At 41.4% G+C, this 23,323-nt stretch overlaps 1 long non-coding RNA gene across 1 annotated transcript in view; it reads right to left on the bottom strand.

Annotated features, from left to right (window-relative positions):
* Nucleotides 1-5,094: 5,094 nt before the first annotated feature.
* Nucleotides 5,095-23,323, bottom strand: part of LOC139038688 (uncharacterized) — a 58,419-nt gene continuing 40,190 nt past the window's right edge. The window contains exon 2 of the long non-coding RNA XR_011491754.1: nt 5,095-11,406. This is a non-coding gene — a long non-coding RNA (uncharacterized lncRNA). The remainder of the gene's footprint in view (nt 11,407-23,323) is intronic.

The raw sequence follows: 23,323 nt of genomic DNA on the forward strand, positions 1-23,323 counted from the left end.
AGTCGGACAGGACTTAGCAACTAAGCAACAAAAGCAATAAGCCCTTTTAGAATTAAAGTACATCAGTACTTTTCATACATCAGCTACCAATGAAACTGTCTGGCTCCAGCAAGAGTTTGTGCCTGGATGCTCTGTGAATGCACAATTTTTGTAGTTTGTCATAAAATTGCTTCCTTTCTATCATGTATTCCCTTTCATCCAACGAGCTCCTAGTGTTTTATTCATAAATATAATTATCCTCATTTTACAGATGAGGAAACTGGGTCATAGAAATGTGAACACTGTGAATTAATAATAACAACAGAAGCAAGATTTGCCTCAATTTGCAAGTGACTAAGTCTCCCTTTTCGATTACCATTACGTGTATGTAGGAATCACATACGTGCACACATACACATTGTCATATGCATATCCGTACAGTTCCATTTTGCACAAGTAACTTCCAAACTCTTCTTTACCATGCCAGATTTTCCCCAGTACAATATTTCTACCCCACTGCATCCAGCCAGGAACATTCACAGTGATTTAACTCCAAGTAAAATTCAGATGTGCTTTTATATCTGTGTGGGCACAGGCACAAAATCTGAGACTGCCTGTGGGCCACACTGGCAACTTGGTCCTATATCATTCCACCTTAGAGACAAAATGTTTAAAAAAAAAAATCATGACTCCTCTATAAATACCAACATTGTGGAGCTGAAAGCAATCGGCGATGTGCTTTGTTAGAATGTTGCCTGAAATGTTAGCTGGTGTTTTTCAATGGGGCCATGAATATGAAGAAAGACAACCAGCTCTGCCTTGGACCCACTGAGCCCTTACTGTAGTCTGAGTCCATCATTCATGGCTTCATCCCTGGAGGTTTGAAAAGTCCGGGCAATTTCTACCAGCCCAAGCCAAAGCAGAACGGAGACTGGAGGTCTGGGCGCAGACTGAGTCCCCTTGCAGAAACACAGAGCCCACTCTGGGAAACTGAAGACAACGCATCCTCTCCTCCCTACCTGTCTTGTCTTCAGTGAACAGTCAATATTATCCCTTAACTTTTTTTTCTAAACCCAATGATAATTACTTTATTCTTTGTCAAGGATCTTAAATTCATTTGAGATGTTAGACTCTGTCAAATAAAATGGCCTCTGAAATTGATCTGGAATTCTCCCGTTGGTAGGTGGACTAGTTTCTGGCCAATAGCAGATGCTCAGGAAATGGTCATTGCACTAAACTGAGAAAGTTCTGTTTATTGTTATCAAAATTCTGTCCCCCATTCTACCCCTATTCCCTCTATGATAATTCACAAGTTTGGTATCTCCTGCCCACTTGAATGGCTGTCTCGCTTATCTTCCGTTGCCTGTTTATGCTCCCATTGAAACTTGAATAATAATTCCAAAGCCTAAATCTAACTATCCAATTTCTCTGTTTAGAACTCTTCAATGCTGACCCCCTCCCCCACCAAGAAATAAGGAACAGAGTTCAAGCTCCTGAACATGCAGATGAGGCCTCTGATCTGCCCCTGGACACTTCTTTTGCTGGATCTCTCCCCCCACCCCATCTTATTCTTCATCATCCCAGGACTGCTCATAGCTGCATCATAATGTCACATCTAGATGCATCTTGCCTTTGCTTCTGTCATTGATTCTCTCCATTTTCTCCTCTTGGTATCTCCCAAAACTTCTACCTGCCACCTACCTTCTCATCAACTGAAAAATCCTGTTAGTTTTTTTTTTTTAAGTACATAATCAGTTTATTACTTTTTGTTTGTGCTTTATACAAATAAGACTGTACCTGATATTCTGGGACTTGCTTTTTTTCACTCCACATTGTCACTAAATGTCCATATTGTTTTGTTTGGCTGTAGTTCACTCATCTGCACTGCTGTGTATGTAATATTCCATTGTAAGAATAAGCTTATTTGGATTGTCCCAGTTTTTGCTCTTGGAACAACACTCTTTTGAATATTCTACTTGTCTCCAGTGGTCATGTTGCAGAGCTCTGGGTTATATAACTTGAAATGAGCTTTGAAGAATCAGCTTGGAGTTCTGCTTCCAGGAAATGCTGTTCATCTCTTCTAAATATGAGTTCTGCTGTACACTCTTTTGTACTTAACTTCGTAATGACACTTGTCCTTTTATCTGGATCCTTGTCTGCTTTCCCACATTAGAATGTGAGCCCTAGTGAGCAGGGACTGAATCACATGCATCTGGGTATGCCCAAGGTCCAGCACTGGGATTCATGCACAGTAGACGCTCAACAAAGCATCTTGAAAGAATGAGCAGGTGCCAGAAATAACTGATCCATGGATGAGTGGATAATGTTAGCAAAGGTCTGTTCTGAGTGCTTCGCTTCCTGTGCTTCAAAGGGTTAATTGCCTCTTACCTGGAGTTCTGAGTGAATTCCACTCTCTGGTGTCAAACTCCATTTCCACTTACCTCACCCTTGTTCTAATGACATGCAACTGGACAAATAGGAAAAAGCACCCATGGCACAATTTCTGCTGATGAATATTTCAGCAGGTGCCTCTTGGCTAAAAGTCAAGATGAAAGCCTGGCTCCAGGCAAATTAAGACGGGGAAGAAAGACTTGTAAGTACATAAGGCTTTGGAGAAATGCCCCGATGCTGAGCTGGAGACAGGAGTTCTGCAATTGAAAGTGAGGAGATCATAGCCTGGGTACTCTCCAAGTCTCCTTCTGGACTTGGGAAGTGGGCGGGGGACACGCTGCTCTCAAAGTTAGATCACAGGCTGTTCCCAGGACACTAAGCCCTGGCAGGATATGACTGAGAGCCAAGGCTGCCCTCTCACCTACATATTTTCAGCCCCCGGTAGAGCTTGGCTTCTTGGGTACAAGGCAGGTCTGAGTGATCTATCCCCGGACATCCTGTTCCAACATGACTTCCATGTTCTTGGGTGTTTTCTTTTTTTTTCTTTGCTGTTGCTGTTGTTATTTATAAAGAAGGGCTGGGGTGAAGCAAGCCAGACTGGGACCATCTTTGAGTTGCTGTTAGCTCAGTTGCTCAATCGTGTCGGACTCTTTGGAACCATCTGAGTGCACACTGTTTCCTCACATCCCCAGGCGGCCCAATGGGAAAAGAATCTCTGGCTTCGGAGTCCAGCAGGCTTCCCTATCTTTGCTGCAACACAATGATTTGTTGGGATTCCAGGATAGGAAAAGATTCTACAGATACTTTTAACTGAATCTATATGAAACTATGTGATTTTCTTAAACACCTTGAAGCTGGATGGACAGAAAAATGGAGCCAGGAAAAAAAAAGGAGCCTAATTGAACTGGACAAGGAAAGTCACTAACAGGAGACTGGGCAAGTTCCAGGAAGTGGGGAAGACAAGAGAGGACTGGGAGTTAGGAACTCTGCTTCTGAACTTGACTCTGGCCCTGACCTCACCCAGTGACTACCCTTTTCTGCTATGGGTGTCAATTTTCTCAGCTGCAGAAGGAAAAGCATTGTCTGAGGTATTGTAAAATTCCTTAAAGTTCTACTTAGGTGTGATCGATCTCCTGGTTTTTCAAAGACCTCTGGCTCAGAAATGACAATAGTAAAACCAGGACGCCTCTAAGCAAGGTCTGTATTTCAGATGTTTCTGGGCTGTAGGAAAGTCTTCACAGGGTGCTTTGCTTTCTCCTGTCAGTTCCACTGCAGATGTGGGAAGTCATAGGGAACTCAAGAGGAGCCTGGTTGAATCAAAGAAATAAATCTTCCTGTTGAAGATTTAACCTGTGGTTGGTAGGAACTTGTACAAAGGGAATGAAGGTCATAAGCAGAGGCCCCTAAGTCTCTAAGGCAGGGACCTACCTGCAAAGTCAGCAGGAGTGCTGGCAGTGGGCGGAGCCCAGAACTGAGAAGGAGGGGGATGGGGCTTTGGAGCATTCACAACGAGGACCCACGGATATCTCTGAAGCTGGAGCGTGTGTGCTTAGTCACTGAGTCTCACTCGGTCATGTCCAGCTCTTGGTGTGGACTGTAGCCCGCCAGGCTCCTCTGTCCATGGAGTTTTCCAGGCAAGAATACTGGAGTGGGTTGCCATTTCCTTCTCCAGGGAATCTTCCCAACCCAGGGATCGACTCTGTGTCTCCTGCATTGGCAGGAGCATTCTTTACTACTGCGTCACCTGGGAAGCCCTATTTCTGAAGCTGGAGAGACCTCTCCAAATTCCCCAAGCTGGGGCATGGAGGTGGCTATTTGCAACCCATGCACTGATCCGTTAATGCTTGGGCTGCCCTCAGAAGGACCCGATTTCTCAGGCCAGCTGTCCACAAAGATCCATCAGTTGACCATTTTGGCAGACACTGGGGAAATAAGTCCCTCGATTCTGCCTGGGTAATCAGGGTGGCAGAGCAGAATGTCCACAGAGGGTAACGGCTCAGCAAGAGGTAGGCAGTCACCCTTAGGGCAGATGAATTGTCCCAGTTTAAACTGCTACCAAATAAGGTTATCTATACCATTTTGATTATTTTATTTCCAAACAGAAACAGAGACACAAACGTAGAGAACAAATGTATGGATACCAAGGGGCTAAAGGGGAGGTGGGATGAATTGGGGGATTGGGACTGACATATATAAATATTGATACTGTGTATAAAATAGATAACTGATGAGAACCTACTATATAGCTCAAGGAGCTCTAAGTGCTCTGAAGTGACCTAAATGGAAAGGAAATTCAAAACAGAGGGGATGTATGTACATGTAGGGCCGATTCACTTTGTTGTACACATAGCAGCAAAGTAACACAGCATTGAAAAGCAATTATACCCAATAACTGTTAATTAAAATAAAAAATAAACTGCTTACCAATCACACGGGAGTTTGTTAAATAGCCATCTCCCTGGCCTCAGTCTGAACCACTTAAGACAAAATCTGAGACTGTGATCACATACGTAATTCTACAGCATCCCAGGTGATTCTGTTGTTAGCTGTGATGAGATGTAATGGTATTTGGGGTAAAATGGAAAGAGTTGGAGATATGGCATCAGATTTTGAGTTCCAAAAATGGCTCCACTCCTTGCAAATCAAAAGAGACTACACTGATCACACTTCTCTCAGCCTTATTGCCTTTATCTAGAGAAAAAAGAATGAAACAGCAGAGAGCTATTGTGGAGTCAATAATATTATTTTATTCAAGAACTTTATGGAATTCTACACCAATATTAGATATTTCCCCTGAGTTCAGTGATTATAAACATGCATCTGAAAAACAGTGCTAGTCTGTGATGCAGTTTTCTCCAGTCTAAAGAAAAATAATAAAATTTTTTACAGTTTTATCTAAAGACAAAATCAATTTACGTTTCTTTATACCTGGCACATATTAATTGCTCATTTAATGCTAATTACAGCTACTACTAAAACAAACAAAGAAACAAAATTTTCAGTGGAGAAATATTTTTAAGGATCATGCCACCTTGATTATTCCTCTAAGATACAATGATTATTTTTAAAATAAGACAGAACAGCTTATTATTTTAACAACATTTCTCCTCTTTATCCCAATCCATGTGAGTAGATGTGTCAGAAAGTCTTGAGTGACCCATTTTGACTGGTGTTTTCTCTAATGTTTTGCCACATTCTTGCTTTCCTTTTGTTGAGAGCTCATTTCTCCCCTCCTAAGGTCTATCTAGTCAAGGCTATGGTTTTTCCAGTGTTCATGTATGGATGTAAGAGTTGGAAGGTGAAGAAAGCTGAGTGCTGAAAAATTCATGCTTTTGAACTGTGGTGTTGGAGAAGACTCTTGAGAGTCCCTTCTGCAAGGAAATCCAACCAGTCCATCCTAAAGGAGATCAGTCCTGGGTGTTCATTGGAAGGACTGATGCTGAAGCTGAAACTCCAGTACTTTGGCCACCTCATGCAAAGGGTTGACTCACTGGAAAACATCCTGATCCTGGGGGGGATTGGGGACAGGAGGAGAAAGGGACGACAGAGGATGAGATGGCTGGATGGCATCATTGACTTGATGGGCATGAGTTTGAGTAAACTCCAGGAGTTGGTGATGGACAGAGAGGCCTGGTGTGCTGTGATTCATGGGGTCGCAAAGAGTCGGACACGACTGAGCGACTGAACTGAACTGAACTGAACTGAGAGCCACTGTGAATGTCCCCAGTCGCAACAGTCACAATGGATGTAAGCAATGTAACACTCAAGGTTTTCTCTCTCCACCATACTTTCTGCAGCTAGAAAGTATGCACCATACTTTCTGTTTTTCTTTCCATCTCTACCTCTCCTGTCTTTCTTCTTTGCCTTTTCTTCATTCCCCAGTAACTGGTTTCCTTCTTCTTTCTCTTCCTTTAGCCTTCCCTTCCAATTATTCTTACACTAAAAAATGACCAAACAAAACAAAGAAATAAAAAACAGACACATTTTATAACAGGTGTGGGGAAATCTGTGTAGAGCTAAAGGTCAAGGTCTGATTTTAATTGTGTGAATTTTTAAATTGATTGATTCAAGTAATACATAGGACTCACCAGGACCCATCTTAAAGAGATGGGAATACCAGACCACCTTACCTGCCTCCTGAGAAATCTCTGTGCAGGTCAAGAAGCAACAGTTAGAAATGGACATGGAACAACCAACTGGTTCCAAACTGGGAAAGGAATATATCAAGGCTGTATATTGTCATCCTGCTTATGTAACTTATATGCAGAGTACATCATGCAAAATGTCAGGCTGGATGAAGCACAAGCTGGAATCAAGATTGCCAAGAGAATATCAATAACCTCAGATATGCAGATGACACCACCCTTATGGCAGAAGTGAAGAAGAACTAAAGAGCCTCTTGATGAAAGTAGAAGAGGAGACTGAAAAATTTGGCTTACAACTCAACATTCATAAAATTAAGATCATGGAATCTGGTTCCATCACTTCATGGCAAATAGATGGGGAAATGATGGAAAAAGTATGAGACTTTATTTTTTGGGGCTCCAAAATCACTGCAGATGGTAACTGCAGCCATGAAATTAAAAGATGCTTACTCCTTGGAGGAAAAGCTATGACAAACTTAGACAGCATATTAAAAAAGCAGAGACATTACTTTGACAACAAAGTTCCATCTAGTCAAAGCTATGGTTTTTTCCAGTAGTCATGTATGGATGTGAGAGTTGGACCATAAAGAAAGGTGAGCACTGAAGAATTGATGCTTTTGAACTGTGGTTTTGGAGAACTTGAGAGTCCCTTGGACTGCAAGGAGATCCAACCAGTCCATCCTAAAGGAAATCAGTCCTGAATATTCATTGGAAGGACTGATGCTGAAGCTGAAACTCCAATACTTTGGCTACCTGATGCAAAGAACTGGCTCTTTGGAAAAGACCCTGATGCTGGGAAAGATCGAGGGCCAGAAGAGAAGGGGACAACAGAGGATGAGATGGTTGGATGGCATCACCAACTTGATGGATGTGTTTGTACAAGCTTCAGAAGTTGGTGATGGATAAGGAAGCCTTGGGTGCTTCAGTCCATGGGGTCACAAAGAGTTGGACATGACTGAGCCACTGAACTGAACTGAACATCAGTTGAGTCAATCATTAGGCTCACAACAGGAGAGTTAAGCCAGGTTGGAAACACAGGATGCTTCAAAAGCATGGAGGGCAATTCTCTAACCTCTGGTCTCTCATACTACTCATGATTTAGACCTCTTCTCCATCTGGCTTTTCATCTCTCTTGGTGTCATGAAGAGAAAATTTAAATAGTTCAGCAGTCCACAGTAGAGTTACGTTGGAAGAGGAAAGTTGTAATAAATAAGCAAGTAAAGCAAAATGAGCTGGAGGTTCAAAATCATGGCCTTGGTAGAGTGTGACCCCAGGTTACACAGGGAGGCCCCATTCTTGTCTTGGCCTTGACAACTCTGACAACTGTGGTCAAGATTATGTCTAAAGGCAGCAATACTTAGGGGAGGAGAAGTTCATCACATTCAGACTGGTTTTGATGTTTCAAGACAAGAAGAAATTAAGTACCTGAGGTCATAGAATATTGGAGGCTTCCTCCAATCTCTGATAGTTCTACTTCACCTGTGTTCCTTCTTTAGTGGTCCTCAAAGTTTGGGTTTTGATGAATACTTAAGTCTCCTTTAGATCATAAAATATAGATGTTAATATATAATATAACGTGTAATCACTCATTTTGATTAGTAAACTAAAGCTCTTCTTTTTATAAACTGCCCCTCTTCAAGAAGGCCATGTTTACCAATATCTGCTCTGTTTATTCAAATATAGGTCATGTCCCTCCAGGAAGGAATCCCTGAGCCCAAGATGGAGAATTTTCCTATACGTCACTCATTCTACTTTCTGATAGTGAATAGCCTGCTCTCTCTCTGTTCCCAGCTCATGAGATACAGGCGGACTGGGACATTTTTTTTTAAGTAATTTTTATTGGGGTAGAGTTGATATACAATGCTGTGTTAGTTTCAGGGGTACAGCTAAGTGAGTCAGTTACACATAGACATAGATTCACTCTTGTTTAGATTCTATTCCCCCTATAGATCACTACAGAGTATTGAGCAGAATTCCCTGTGCTATGTATTAGGTCCTCCCTAGATAACTATTTTACATATAGTAGTGTGTATAGGTCAATCCCAATCTCCCAAATTCTCTCTCCCCCATTCCCCATTGGTAACCATAGGCTTCTTTTCTACATATGTGACTCCATTTTTGTAAATAGGTTCATTTCTACCATTTTTGTTATTTTTAGAAAGCAGTTTCTTAGATTTTTTATGTTTTATTGGAGTGCAGCCAATTACTAATGATGTGATAATTTTAGGTGGACAGCTAAGGGACTCAGCCGTATATATTCCCACGTATCCACTCTCCTCCAAATTCCCCTCCCATCCAGGTTGCCACATAACATTGAGCAGCATCCCCTGCACTATACAGTAGGTCCTTGTTGGTTATCCATTTAAAATATAGCAGTATGTACCATTCTTTTAGATTCTACATATAAGTGGTATATTTGTATTTCTCTATCCAACTTACTTCATCAGTCAATATGATCATCTCTAGGTCCATCCATGTCAAGGGACCTTTTTAAAAATTTAAATGTGTGCCCTTGTGTGGGTGGGCTACAAGATTTAGATTAAGCAAATGTCTGCAGAATAGATGAATGGAAAAATAAATTAGTCAATAAGCTAAGGAATTAACATAAGAATGAATGAAGCTCTATACCTGAAGGTGCTTAATCAGAAAAAGAAAAAAAAAAAGAGAGAGAGAGAGAGAGAGAACCAGCCTTAGAACTATTGAGACAGGATTGCTAAGCTAAACCTTGCAAGCATTTTGAATCTAACGCAAATGCCAGACCATGGAATTATATAATGATAACTCACCTTTGGAAGAAATTTAATGTTCATGTGAGCTAATAAAGCTGATGGAATTTAGATGGACTTTTAATAGGGGAGTTGAGGAAGTAAAACATCCGCGACTATTTATTTTTAAGAAAAGTCAGAATTAAAATACAGTTTACACTGATATGTTGCTAAAACCAAATCGCCTAGAAGTAGGCATTCAAGGGTTCCCTCTTTAATTTTAATTTGTTGGAGGCAGTCTAGTGGAGGTAGTTACATACTGGAGAGTGAAATTGGAGATCCCTGTTAGTCACACAAAGAGCAGCCATGAATATGGTTTCTCTGAAGATTTTCTCCAAATGCCTCTCTCTTCCAAAACTGAGGCTCCACCAACTTCAAACAGAGAGTCCTCCAAGCTTCTCTGTGCTTCTAGAAAATCCACATCAACAGGCTGTTGATAAGTACACTCTGCCTTCTTCTCCCCAAGGCATAAAGAGAATACTTAATCCTTCTTTGGGTTCAAAGCATCGCCTTTCTTTTTATAGTGTAATATTGAAAAGATAGCTTACAATTCAGTGAAAAAAATTGCACATCTCTAAAATTAAAGTGGGTTGACAGTGGTGAGCTCCTGTATTTAGTTTGTGATGGTAGTTTGGGATAATGACTTGAATGTCAGCATTAGACATCTATGAGGGAGTTCAAAGTTTGCTCAGAGACATACTTCTTTAAGATTGGATTTGAACAAGAAGTCATGTGCAGTACTAGAGCAGTAAAACACCCCATTCTAGGAAAAGGTTAGCATCTTCGTTAAGTTCTTGGATCTCAGAGGTCCAGCACTGCCCCTTCTGGCTGCCAGGTGCTCATTGGGCACACACATATAACACACACCATGCTGCATTAGCTGATCTGTTTCCACGCATCACCTTCCCCCAGAAGGTTTGAGGACCAAGCCAGCACACGGGAACCTGACTGAATCATCTCTGAATCCTCAAGGTCTAACACGGAGTGTAGTAGAAGTTGGCTTCGCTGCTGGCTCAGACATTAAAGAATCTGCCCATCAGTGAAGAAGACGAAGAGATGAGGATTCGATCCCTGGGTTGGAAAGTCCCATGGAGAAGGAAATGGCAATCCACTCCAGTATTGTTGCCTGTAAAACCCCATGGACAGTGGTGCCTGGTGGGCTACTGCCCATGGGATCACAAAGAGTCGGACACGACCGAGATACGGACACACATACAGTGGTAGAAGAGTCAAAGTGGGTCCTTGAGAGGATGAGTGGTTGGCTGGATGGATGAAGGATGGATGGATAAACGCATGTGTGGACAGATGGGTGAGTAGATGAATGGGAGGACGTCTTGCCTTATTCATCTCTTCTTTAGGAAAAAAAAAAGGTGAGTCGTCAAGAGGACTGATAAAAGGTTGTGGGTAGTGACTCTAGATTAAGGACTGTCATATTTAGAAGAAATAAATGAGAGAGAGAGAGACTGCTTCTTTCTGTTTCTTGCTGTTCTGCACCTCGCTGTTGAGAGGATATGAACTTGGAGCTGCCGTAGCCACCTTGAGAGCCTGAGAAGACTTCCGTTTATCTGGTGTGTATAGTGTAGCAGAAAGGTAGGCACAGTCAGGGTCCTTGAAGACCCTGATGAGTCGCTGATCATCCCTGGAGTGACCTCTATCCGGATTTCTTATTAGATGAAAAAATTCTTTTACAAGAGAAAAATGAATCCCTGATGTACAAGCTTCTATTAGCTCAGGCTTTCTCCTTCTATCACACTCATTTCTTCTTGACCCCCATTTCCCCTGCATTGGGGTGTCTCTAAAGCAATCAGCCACCTGGACATCACAGCCCTGACTTTACAGGCTGAAGAGCAAGGCAGAGAAGGACAGTTGTACGGCTGGGGTAGTGGAGTCCTGCATGACCCGCCCCGGAAGTACAGCATCCTGGCCACGGTCTTGCCCAACTGCGCTGACCTGGAGTGACTCCAGAGATGGGCACTGTTGGTTTCTCATTTGACGCTTGAATGTATCTTCTGAAAGTCTCCCACTTCCAAGAAAACTGATGCAGCTGATGTTCCAGTTCAGCCCTTAGAATTTCTTGGTTGTCTCATTGAAGATGGTAAGCCCTCTCTGTTTTGTTTTGCTTTAACCTCAAAGACAAAAATGGGCAAATCAAAATAGATCATAACCAGGGACAGTAAGGGGGAGAGGATGTGGAGTGAAGAACAGGGTGAGGCTGGACCAGGGGAGGCTGCAGACTCACAGATATGGAGAACAAACCTGGTTAGCAGTGGGGAGGGGGGAGAGGGAGGGTGCTATAGGAGTACAAGCTATTAGAATAAGAGAAGCTACAAGAAAAATAAACAAAATAAATTACAAGGATGAGTTGTACAATACAGGGAAGATAGTATCTTACAATAACTATGAATGGGACAAAGCTTTTAAAATTTATGAATCACCATGTTATACACTTACATGAAATCAACTATACCTCAATTTAAAAAGAAGTGCATTTAACACATGTTCCTCTTCTCTCCTTGTGGTTTTAATTATTTTTTGCTATTTTTATTACAAGGGATTTTTTTTTCTCCCTACCTGAAGCCAAAACAGGAACAAACTGGCTTTATCTTGGTTTCTATTATGAAAATATTAGAAGGAGATGATTACTATTTTTAGTATGAGAGAGCAATTGTGAGTCTAGACTTTGAAAATAGCAAAACTCATTGAAAAAAGCATGTCAATACCTTGCAGAGAGTAAGCACTCAGTTTACTCATTATCAATAAAATTATTATTTTAAATAAACTGTTGACTGTTTTGTTATTATGTTACAAACTCAAAGGTGACACAGTTGTAAACTGTGATGGAGCAGCTCACCCAGAACAAATGACCAACTTTAAAAGTAGAAGAGTAACAATGCAGTGAATTCCTGTTTTATTTTCTTTTGGTTCTTGTGTTAGTCAACTTTTCATTTTGGGGGAAAATGTGAATTGAGCAGAAATTAGAGTTTCTTCTAGCAGAGTTTCCCCTGGCATCTTTTCAAGGTAAAACAAAGTCTACAAATGTGGGGGAAAGGGCGGCATTTTCATCCTCTCGACTTGATGATCTTTCCTTAAAGAGAAAAGGAGAGAGAAGTTCAAAGACCATCCTTAGAAGAGGAGGGAAAAGAGAAAATCCCTTGCTAAATGTTAGTTATTAGAGCTGGACAAATTTCCACTGTTTAGATAATGTGATTATTCCCCACACTATGTTTAATTATCAGGAGTGCAGATAAGCTGACACTTTTATTCCTCTTTTAAATATTGAAACTTAGTTGAAGAAAAAGGCATCCTAAAAGGTGGATAATTAAACAAATATGCTGTGAAACAAGGCCATGTGCAATTTTATTTTATGTGTAAATTATATGTAGACCCAAAGGGGATGCCATATTATTATACAGTTTGCTCCCCCATTAGCATTTCAATAGACAGACTTCTCCTTCTGGTTTTGAGGAACTCAGAGGAATAGGGAGCACCCCCAAAGGTGTGTGGCAAGGAAGACTTTCAGAAGTTTGTTTGCTTCTTGGAAACAAAAAACAAAAACCTTTCTGTGTTGATTGTACGTGCATAGATTTCTGCTAGCTGGGAAAAATTAACCTCCGTTTGCACAGAGGAATCATTTCTGCATAGCATCACAGGATGGTAGAAGTGAGTCATTCCCCAGCTTGGAGAGAATGCTGAGCATGTTTGGTCCTGAGACAGGCCGGTACTGGGGCCCTGAGACCCTTTGCTTCAGTGCTTGCACCTAAAAAAAAAGACTCCTGGAGCAACCAAAAAAAAGAACTGATAAGAGACGAAAAACCACTGCGTGCATTTGCAGCTGGAGCATGGACTGTAGCCCAGCAGGCTCCACTGTCCATGGGATTCTCTAGGCAAGAACACTGGAGTGGATTGCCATTTCCCTCTCCAGGGGATCTTCCCGACAACCCAGGGATCAAACCTGGGTCTCTGGCATTGCAGGCAGATTCTTTATGATCTGAGCCACAAGGGAAGCCCAAACTATGGACAGCAAGATACAAAAGAACCAAAAACCCAACTGCCACCTCTAAGGAGGAGGGAGCAAAGAAAGGGGAAGAGAAAGTGAAGTCGCTCAGTCGTGTCTGACTCTTTGTGACCCCATGGACTATACAGCCCATGGAATTCTCCAGGCCAGAATACTAGAGTGGGTAGCTTTCGCTTCTCAGGGGATCTTCCCAACCCAGGGCTCAAATCCAGGTCTCCCACCTTGCAGGTGGATTTTTAACCAACTGAGCCACTAAGGAAGCCCAAGAATACTGAAGTGGGTAGCCTGTCCCTTCTCCAGCAGATCTCTCAGACCCAGGAATAGAACCCGGGGTCTCCTGCATTGCAGGAGGATTCTTTACCAACTGAGCTATGAGGGAAGCAAAAGAAGGGAGTTGGGAGTGAAAGCAGGGTACTGCACACACCACCAAGGGGGTGGGCAAACCATCTAAGTCACCCCACTGACTGCCCTTGGACCTCTCCTTAGCTTCATCCCTATTTGAGGAGCTAGCTCACTCCCCCTTGGGGATCTAGCAAGGGAAACTGTTACTTGTTTTCCCTCTCACCCCCTGATGTAACAGGAACCCTAATAAAGTCTTGTGTGAATTTCTCATCTGGCCTTTCATCAATTTCTGTTGATCAAGGAGGCCAAGAACTCTGGTCTGTAACATACTGAAAAGACCACATAAAGAAACTGTATTCCAAGGAAGCAAGATTGATCTCTGGTCACAAAACTGGACACTCTGTGTGTCTCTTCATCTTTTACCCCTTATTTGACTGAATTCAGTTTAAAAAATGTAGAGACTATAAATTGATTATTAATAATTCACCAACCTGTATGATTCTAGGAAATACACGCATGTGCTCAGTTGTGTCCGACTCTTCGCAATCCCATGGACTGTAGCCCATCAGGCTCCACTGTCCATGCGATTATCCAGGCAAGAATACTGGAGAGGGTTGCCATTTCCTTTTCCGGGGAAGCTTCCCCACCCAGGGATCAAACCTGCATCTCCTGTGTCTCCTGCATCGCAGGCAGATTCTTCACCACTGAGTCATCGGGGAATGAGCAAGACTCCAAAGGAAAATGGCGGAGGGATTCGTACAGACTGAAGCACTGCGGCCCATGACAACGCGGATCCCAGGCAGCCGCTGCATTTCATCTGGGGGTTCATTCTCACTCCCAGGCTTCCCAGAGCTGCTCCAGGACTGTGGGAGCTGCTTCCACCATCAGAACTTCTTCTTCAGTCTTTGAGGTCCTCTCTGCATCTGTCTTTGGCTTTGACATGCAAATATTGTTAAACAGGGCTACACTTAAAAATGCTTATGTCCTAATGGAAATTTATTTGAGAAGACACATTAGAATGTCTTAACCATCTGCTATAGAGAAGAGCACCTCAATATTATGTATTTCCCAAAGTTAGAATCGCTTAGTAAAAAGTCTGGCGTTAGACTTGAAGACCTTGGTTATTATATGGTTTTCTCCTGATATATGTCCAGGAGTGGGATTGCTGGATTATATGGTAATTCTACGTAGATTTTTCTGATGAACCTCCATACTGTTTTCCACAGAGGCGCACTGATTTGCATTCCCAACAACAGTATAGGAGGGTTCCCTTTTCTCCACCCCCTCTCCAGAATTTATTTTTGTAAATTTTTTAATGGTGGCCATTCTGACCAGTGTGAGATGATACCACATTGCAATTTTTATTTGCTTTTCTCTAATAATTAGTGATGTTGAGCATATTTTCATGTGCTGTTTAGTTATCTATATGTCTTCTTTGGAGAAATGTCTATTTAGATCTTCTGCCCATTAAACAATTATGTATAAATAATTCTACTCTTTTGTACTCTATCTCAAACATTGTCTTAATAAATATTTTAATTTTTGCATGTTTAATGAGGATAAAGACAATTACAGTGTTTCTTTTCTTTGCTGTCATTAAAAGAATGCTTTTATTTTTTAAACAAAAATTATATATATAAAATAATGGGTTGGGAAGATCTCCTGAAGAAGTGGCAACCCACTTCAGCATTCTTGCCTGGACAATTCCATGGATGGAGGAGTCTGGCGGATTACAGTCCACGGGGTCGCAAAGAGTCAGGCCGGACTGAGTGGCTAACACTGTAGTTTAAAGAAGAGAATTAAGACCCGTGTCCTTCATTCAAACAGTGGTATCTGTTTGTATGTGTCTGCTTTTCTCCATGAAGCCACCTTATACTGCACCACTGTCTATGCTTAATTGAGTACTATAACCATTATATGGGCTTCCCTGGTGACTTAGATGTAAGAATTCGCCTACAATTCAAGAGACATAGGTTTGATCCCTGGGTCAGGAAGATCCCTTGGAGAAGGCAATAGCAACCCACTCCAATATTCTTGCCTAGAAAATTCCATGAGCAGAGGAGCCTAATGGGCTACAGTCACAAAAGTGTTAGAGGCCACTTGAGACTAAAGCACCAACAATGTAGCCTTATATAGAAGATTATATAGAAGATTTTCCAGATTTTTAACACCTTCTAATGTTACCATAAAATATTCCAAATCAACCCTGTGTCATTCAAATTGTGTTATTTTATATTTATCATTAGCAATATTATTTAAAGGAAGCTTTTAATTTCTTTCTGATTCATAGTGTCAGGACTCAGGATGAGTCAAGAGGACAAGGTCAACAGCCTCTGGGTGACATGGGGAGTGTGCCCAGGGAGGAGGGGGCGAAGCTTTCCAGGTCAGGCTGAGACAGTTATATATGGATAGTGGATGTGCGCTGATGGCAAGTGGGGCAGCTGAGGTGGTGTTGAGGCTTGTAATCAGGAGGGGCACAGAGATTAAAGCCAAATGGGCATGCATCACAAAAGAGGATGTGTGGACTGCATTGGGATGAGGGGCTCAGGGTCATAAGTCACGAGGGTTCATCCATTCCTGTCTCCCAGGGTGATGGGATATGAGATGAGGTTGAACATGGTGGCTTCATAGATGATCAGACAATTTCAGCCACTGCAGTAGGTGGTCCACAGCTAGAAAGAAAGCATCTAAGCTTGCAATTAGGAGACCTGAATTGTCTACATTGGGTCCCTTGGCTCAGCTGGACCATAGTGTCCCATAAAGAGATGTAAATAGCAAAAAAATATAGTTTGGTAGGAAATAAAAGGACACGGCAGTTGTAAAGGAATTAGGTTTTAAACATTTCAAGACAGTTATAAGCGCTCTTATAAAAGAGCAGATTTCTACTGTGTTTCCTACTGAGTCATTCAGAGGAGAGACCTGCTTTGAAATTTCTCAGTAAATTCTTGGAACCCTAATGCACAGCTTGAACCCCAAAGCAGCAGATGTTTTGAAATAGTGTAAATGCAGAGAGAATGGCTTTCAACAATCCAGTAAAATGTTGGGAAAGGGATTAAAGATAGCATAACTAGAAAGGCAAACAACACACATTATTCAGATTTAGCCTTCATTTCCAGGCTCATGTACAAAAGGATCCATTTTCATTTCTAAGTTATATCAAGTCCTTTTCCTAATTTTCCCATAATTTAACATTCAATTTATTTTACTACCCATATCACAGATAATTCATGGATAGAGTCTTGAAAATTTGATATGATTCATTTCATTCCCAAATAACATAAGGCCTTCTGCCTAATTTTCCCATATTTTTACATTCAATTTATTTTACTATCCACATCATAGATAGTGGAGGATAGAATCTTGAAAACTCAATTTGATTCTAAAGGTAGTGGATATGAAGTTACAAATGAATAGCAAAATAGTTATATACTTATTTAACACATATTTATGGAAAATGGCTCTTGTTGTATATGTCATAGCATTGTAGGGAGTAGAAATAAATACGGCGCGTGTGTGTTAGTCATCCAGTTGTGTCCAGCTCTTTGTGACCCTATGGACTGTGGCTCTCCAGGCTTCTCTGCCCATGGAATTCTCCAGTCAAAAATACTGAAGTGGGCTCCATTCCCTTCTACAGGAGATCTTCCCAACCCAAGAATTGAACCCGGATCTCCCATATAGCAGGCAGATTCTTTACCATCTGTACCACCAGGGAAGCCCATGAATATGGCACAGACTTCATCAAAAAGCCTATATCTGATAGAGATGATGAAACACATATAAAAGGTAAATATGTATGTAAAGTAACTATTTGAGGTTCATAGTGCTTTAGGCATTTTTCAACATTTAACCTTTATAAGATTTCTGAAAGACAGATATTATTAGCATGTCCATTTTTCTGATAAGAATCCTAAGTTTACTTAGGTTGACCTTATGTGACAAAACCATGATTTAAACCTGGTCAGTGTGATGCAATATCCATAATCTTTTAATTATACTATACAACTTTCTAATGAGTAAAGACCAAATTGAGAAATTGAACGATGTTAAAGACAAAAGCAAAGAATTGGGAAAGTTTTTGGGGTGGGAGGCGCTAAGGCATGGGAAGGAGAGATAGCATCTAGATGGATGGTGTGTTGGGACAGGCAAACCTGTGTTACTCCATCAATGAAGGTGCATGCAACTCTGCCAATGCAAGGGTGTGCTGGTGTATATGTGTATGAATGAGCCCTTTGTAACCAAAAGAAAAAAAAAGAAAGAAAGAAAACTTGACCTATGTGTGTCTCTTTCTATAGAAAATATCTTCAGTTGTTAGGCTTTTAATCATCCTACACAGGGCCTTCCTGCAGTTTTCCTGACATTCTAGGCACCCTTCATCTTCTTTGAGAGATAGGATATCATTTAGAAAAAAAAAAAAAGAAATGGCTGCAAAGATGAGAAAAGTTGGAAGGAAAAGGTGATCTCACAAGATGAAGATATTTTTGTGCAGCTCATCTGGGCAAGGGGCCATGACAAGTCTTGGATGGACAGTTCACTCTGACAAGCCATTTGGGTTACCATGGTCAAAGAGATTACAGCTTACGTTACTACAAAAATACATGTGGTAGTGGTGCAAGCTAAGTTTTCCTGGAGCTGAGGGAGGTTTTGATCCCATCCTTTCATTTCTGGATGAGGAACTTGGAGATGAATAGACTTTCTTATGGTCACATGACAGATAGGGCAGGCTGCTATGGTAAGAATCTGGCAAACTCAATAATTCCATTGAGTGTTAAGTTGCTTCAGTCATGTCTGACTCTTTGCAACTCCATGGACTGTAGCCTACCAGGTTCCTCTGTCTATGGGATTGTCCAGGCAAGAATATTGGAGTGGGTCATCATTTCCACCTCAAGAAGATCTTCCCGACCTAGGGATAGAACTCATGTTTCCTGCATTATAGGCAGGTTCTTTACCACCTTGACCACAAAGAAACATTATTCTGGCTTGCCTCCTGAGAAGAATGAATGAGACAAACAGTTATAAAGTGTTTAGCTCTAAGTGTTCCTTGATAATAGTGGTTATTATTATCTGAACAGAGATCTCCAAGAAGTTGGTCACAATTATCTCCAGGTCCATGCAATGATTTTGATTGAGCTTCTTAATTCTGGCTTTGGACTTTGCAGGAACCTATATTTTAAGATTCTTGAAAATTTAGAGCCGTGCAGCCTGCAATTCCAGGGGTTCCTGTATCATCATTGATGGGCTGGGTATCTACATAGAGGCTGCCTCCTTTGATCTGGGATGGATTCATTGCTTTGCCACAAGTCCTAGCAGACCCAAGTCTCATCTAAGTTACCCTTCTAGCCTATAGGACATTATACTTCTAGCCACTATCGTAGAGAGTTCTAGATGTCTTTTCTTAAACTGCTAATATGTCCTGGCTTAAACAAATAGATACAAGTAGATAAATAGCCATCTCTATTACCTCCTCAACTGTATTCCTGGAAATAAGCCGTGTTTCTCTGATTTTCCTGGGAAATAAGACTTTAATGTCCTGAACATTGTACACTCTGTTGTTATTGAAATGTCACCCAGATTAAAAAAAAATTCCGTTCTTGCCATTTTCTTACTTTGCTATTTAAGTTTTGTTCTTTTCTCCTCCTAGGAAAGCATGCAGTGAACGTGAAAGACAACAGCCATGGTTCTTGGGTGACAATTAGACTCAACAGTGATTCATACCTGAAGCCTACTTGTCCTCCTTTTCCTCATATATGTGTTCTGTTTCAGAATGGGAATTTGTATATTTCAGTGTGGAGAGCAAGGGATGAGACTTAATGAAGTCCACAGATTTCAGCAGAAATTAAATATATGTATCGATCTGCGATTTCCCTAGCCTAGCTTTCCTCTATGATGGATAAAGAATTCATTAATGCATTACTCACATTTCCAAATAAATGAAACTGAAAAAAAAACTGAAGCTGAAGTCGTTCAGTCGTGTCTGACTCTTTGCAACCCCATGGACTGCAGCCCACCAGGCTCCTCTGTCCATGGCATTTTCCAGGCAAGAGTACTGGAGTGGGTTACCATTTCCTTCAATCTTCCTGACCCAGGGATTGAACCCAGGGCTCACGCATTGAAGGCAGACTCTTTACCATCTGAGCCACAAGGGAAGCCTAAATAAAGCTGCTCTAAGAAAATTACATGTTGAGATACAGAAAGAAGCCAGGCTCTATTTCTGAATGTTCACCCCAAAAAGTGATACAAAGAAGAAAAAATGAGGGTCACACCAAACAGTATCCCGGCACTTCTTGATGGCTATCAGGAATATGGAATATGCTATCAGGAACAGAAAAAAATAACCCATCTCCAACTTGCACACACACGTAGAAACACAGGGTATACACACCGAGGAAACCAGATTTGAAAGAGACACATGCACCCAATGTTCATCACAGCACTGTTTATAATAGCCAGGACATGGAAGCAACCTAGATGCCCATCAGCAGACGAATGGATGAGGAAGCTGTGGTACATATACACCATGGAATATTACTCAGCCATTAAAAAGAATTCATTTGAATCAGTTCTAATGAGATGGATGAAACTGGAGCCCATTATACAGAGCGAAGTAAGCCAGAAAGATAAAGACCATTACAGTATACTAACACATATATATGGACTTTAGAAAGATGGTAACGAGAACCCCATATGCAAAACAGAAAAAGAGACTCAGATGTATAGAACAGACTTGTGGACTCTGGGAGAAGGCGAGGGTGGGATGCTTCACGAGAACAGCATTGAAACATGTGTATTATCTAGGGTCTAACAGATCACCAGCCCAGGTTGGGTGCATGAGACAAGTGCTCGGGCCTGGTGCACTGGGAAGACCCAGAGGGATCGGGTGGAGAGGGAGGTGGGAGGGGGGACTGGGATGGGGAATACATGTAAATCCATGGCTAATTCATTTCAATGTATGACAAAAACTACTGTAATGATGTAAAGTAATTAGCCTCCAACTAATAAAAATAAATGAAAAAAAAAATAAACATATCAAATTGGAAAAAAAAAAAAAAAAGAAAGAAACACAGGGTAGAGTTTCTGGAAAATCAGTCCTGAATCTGGATGCACAGCACAGGTGAGGCTGGAGAACGCCTGCTTCTGTTTCTTCTTTCCTTCTTTTGTTCCTTCCCTCTATCCCTTCCTCCAGCCCTCCCTCTATCCTTTCTAGAATATGACTGAACACTCTTTGGTCTTTAGTTATGGCCATTTTCCATCCAGTCCAGGGAAATCTGAGGATTGCCCAGAGCTCTCTGGGACAAGAAGATGTAATGTTGACTTGAATGAACAGATGGCATCTAAAGGGGAAAAAAGTCTATCAGTATTTTAAGTGTCAGAGTTTGACAGAGAACTTGCCTATGGGGTGTCTAGCAACCTGGACAGGGAAACGTGTCTTGACCTTATAGGATCTAGGGCTGGTTTCTTAATCTTCTGAAATGATCTGGCTTGGCGAACGGGTGCAAATGTGAGGTGACATGCATATTTTTTGTCATTGGCAGAATACTTAAACAATCACATTTTCAGGAAGGCAGTATTGTAGAATACTCAACAGCAAAGAAAAGAATATACTGACTGAATATAAATGCTCATAATGCTCTTGGCTTTCCTTTCAGAGAGATGAGGAATCACAGTCTTTTGCAAATGATATTGATTATAGATACACATAGACACAAAGAAATAATGATGATGTATCCTTCCTTCCATCATTATATAATGTTATATATTACATCATATTGAATATGTGTATGTGTGCTCACTCATGTGCACCTCTTTGTGGCACAAATATTATATTATATTATATTATTATGGAAGAAATATAAAATCCACCATTATTATTTCCACCATTGTCAGCCACTTCCTATCTGTTTGAACACAACAAAGAGCTGTGTAACCTCTCCTAGCCTCAGTTTCCCCCTCTAGAAAATGGGCAGAATGACCTACACTTGCAGAGATGCTATGAGCATTAAAATGACGCCTGACTCTTGGAACCACCTGGTCCACGACCAGCTTACTTGGCATATCTTGATGGTAATGACCTTGTCTCTGTTTCCCAGGCACAGACACTGTGCCAAGCACATAATAAGTGCTCAGGGTGTGCTTTTGTTTGAACACCACTTGAATGGAATTCTGCCTTTGATTTCTTCGCAGTCTTCTCAAAAGTTGCCGTCTACTGATGTTTGATCTTAGAAGAGTTTCTGCTTGGGCTGGGGCTTTCATTCCACATCGATACAACACAGAGTAGTCTTTCTGGAGAGATCTCTAAAAGGTAGCTAAAATGTTTCCAAACATGGTTTTATCTCCAGAGAATGTTCTGTGATATTCAGTGGATAAGAGAATTCTTTCTGGGTGATGCTTTGTCTTCTATCCCATCACACATAGCAAGCTTGCTCTTGGATCTTGTGGCTTCAAGAAAAGCAACTATGTGGATCTCAGAACAAATTTAGGAACTAGCCAGCTAGTTACCCACATGGCAGTGATAAATAAAGAGCCTTGGGGTCAATGGTTACCCAGAACTTGTCTCTTTGGTATTCTTGGGTTTCTGGAATTTCTTCATGGTTTCAATCAACACTCTTCTTTTCTGTGCCTGCTGTCTGCCACACATGGTACCGCAGAGGTTTCTCCCTTGAAGTCCTAAATACTTTATGTCGTCACTTTTGATAAAATCAACGAAAACAATAACTTTGTAAAATGAGATATATCCAGGCAACCTTCTGTGTTTCAAAAGTAAGGTCCCTGAACACCATCCCACATTTATCATGATTTGGCTATCCTTATGCACAGAGTAAACGTCTCTCATAAAAGAAAATGTAGTGAGCATTTCTGCTTGCCCTGTTTTCTGAATGGCACCACACTGCATACTTTTAAAATCTGTTTTGCATAGTTTCCTGCCTTCTCCACATCCTGACTATGCCTTATCACCACCAGTGTCCCCGTCTTCTAGTCTACCTGCTTAAAATACACTTTCTATTTTAAATTCAGTTTATTTAGCTGGGATTGGAAGTAAGAAAACCAAGAAGTAAAAAGAGTTATGTGTGTCATCAAAAACATCAATGGGTAGAGTTGGAATTCTTATTCTGACACTTATCAGTCATGGCACTGGGCATATAACTTTAAATCTCTGATCTTTATTCTCTTTTCTTTAAATTAGGAAATTATCCAACTCCATCTTTTAGCATTGTTGTAGATAAAAGCTGCGCTGCTTACAAAGCTCTAGCTTAGTGGGTAAAATGTTGCCATTGTTGGAGTGTACAGAATCTTTCCTCCCCTGGATATTTTGAAGCCACTGTCTTACTTGTCCGGGTGTATCTTCAGCTTTCTATGGCTTCGTTGCTGTTGTTCAGTCACTGAGTCGTGCCTGACTCTTTGCGACCCCATGGACTGCAGCACACCAGGCCTCCCTGTCCTTCACTGTCTCCTGCAGCTTGCTCAAACTCATGTCCCTTAAGTCTGTGATGTCATCTAGCCATCTCATCCTCTGTTGTCCCCTTCTCCTCCGGCCTTCAATCTTTCCAGTGAGTTGGCTCTTCACATCAGGTGGCCAGAGTACTGGAGCTTCAGCTTCAGCATCAGTCCTTCCAATGAATATTCAGCACTGATTTCCTTTGGGATTGACCAGTTTGATCTCTTTGCTGTCCAAGGGATTCTCAAAAGTCTTC

The sequence above is a fragment of the Odocoileus virginianus genome, chromosome 16 (assembly GCF_023699985.2).
Source record: "Odocoileus virginianus isolate 20LAN1187 ecotype Illinois chromosome 16, Ovbor_1.2, whole genome shotgun sequence".
Taxonomy (NCBI): Eukaryota; Metazoa; Chordata; class Mammalia; order Artiodactyla; family Cervidae; genus Odocoileus; species Odocoileus virginianus.